A 756-nucleotide genomic window follows, 5' to 3' on the forward strand; every position below is an offset into this window, starting at 1 on the left:
ATATAAAAAAGAAGACAGTGAAAAAATGCTATTAGGGATGATAGCTAAATTCTAACACTAGGTGTTGCTAGTTTCCATAGTGGGAACCCCAGCAGGAATTAAATAACACTCCTGGTCTCAATTCAAACTTAAAAATCCTGTTTTGAATTTTTGTTATAAATTTTATCAAAGTGAAATAGTTGCATCAAATGAATTATACACATAATCATAGTTAATTATCTGAGATATTTGAAAGATAAAGCACTTGGCTGCTACTGTCACTTGGTATAAGGCAAACAAGTAGAGCCAGTAGCTACCATGCTCAATAGCGCTTCATGTTGATGAAAAGGCCTTATCATAAATGTCAAGAACTATTTAAACTTCTCCTTTATTCATTCACTTATCTGATTTGAAGCTGAAACAAGCACACTTACCCTGCATTATAATGCTCCAATTCAGTTTTCTTCCCACCCCATCCTATTCCTGTTTGGGCCCTGTTATGGATTGAATTGTGTCCTCCAAAAATATGTATTGTAAATCCTACTATACCTGTGGCTATAATCCTATTTAGGAATAAGGTTTTCCTTATGTTAATTAGGCAGTATTGGTGTAGAGTGTGTTTTAAGTCAATCTCTTTGACATTTTAAAAAGCAAATTAAGCAAGCAGCAAACAGCAGAGACAGGGAAGTTATAAGCCACATTATCTCCAAGGAACCTAGGAATAGAAGCTGAAAAGAAACAAGGACCTTCTCCCAGACTGGACACAGAAAGAGAGAC

This window comes from Orycteropus afer, unplaced genomic scaffold, assembly GCF_000298275.1.
Source record: "Orycteropus afer afer isolate SDZICR_OR568_19922 unplaced genomic scaffold, OryAfe1.0 scaffold00780, whole genome shotgun sequence".
Lineage (NCBI taxonomy): Eukaryota > Metazoa > Chordata > Mammalia > Tubulidentata > Orycteropodidae > Orycteropus > Orycteropus afer.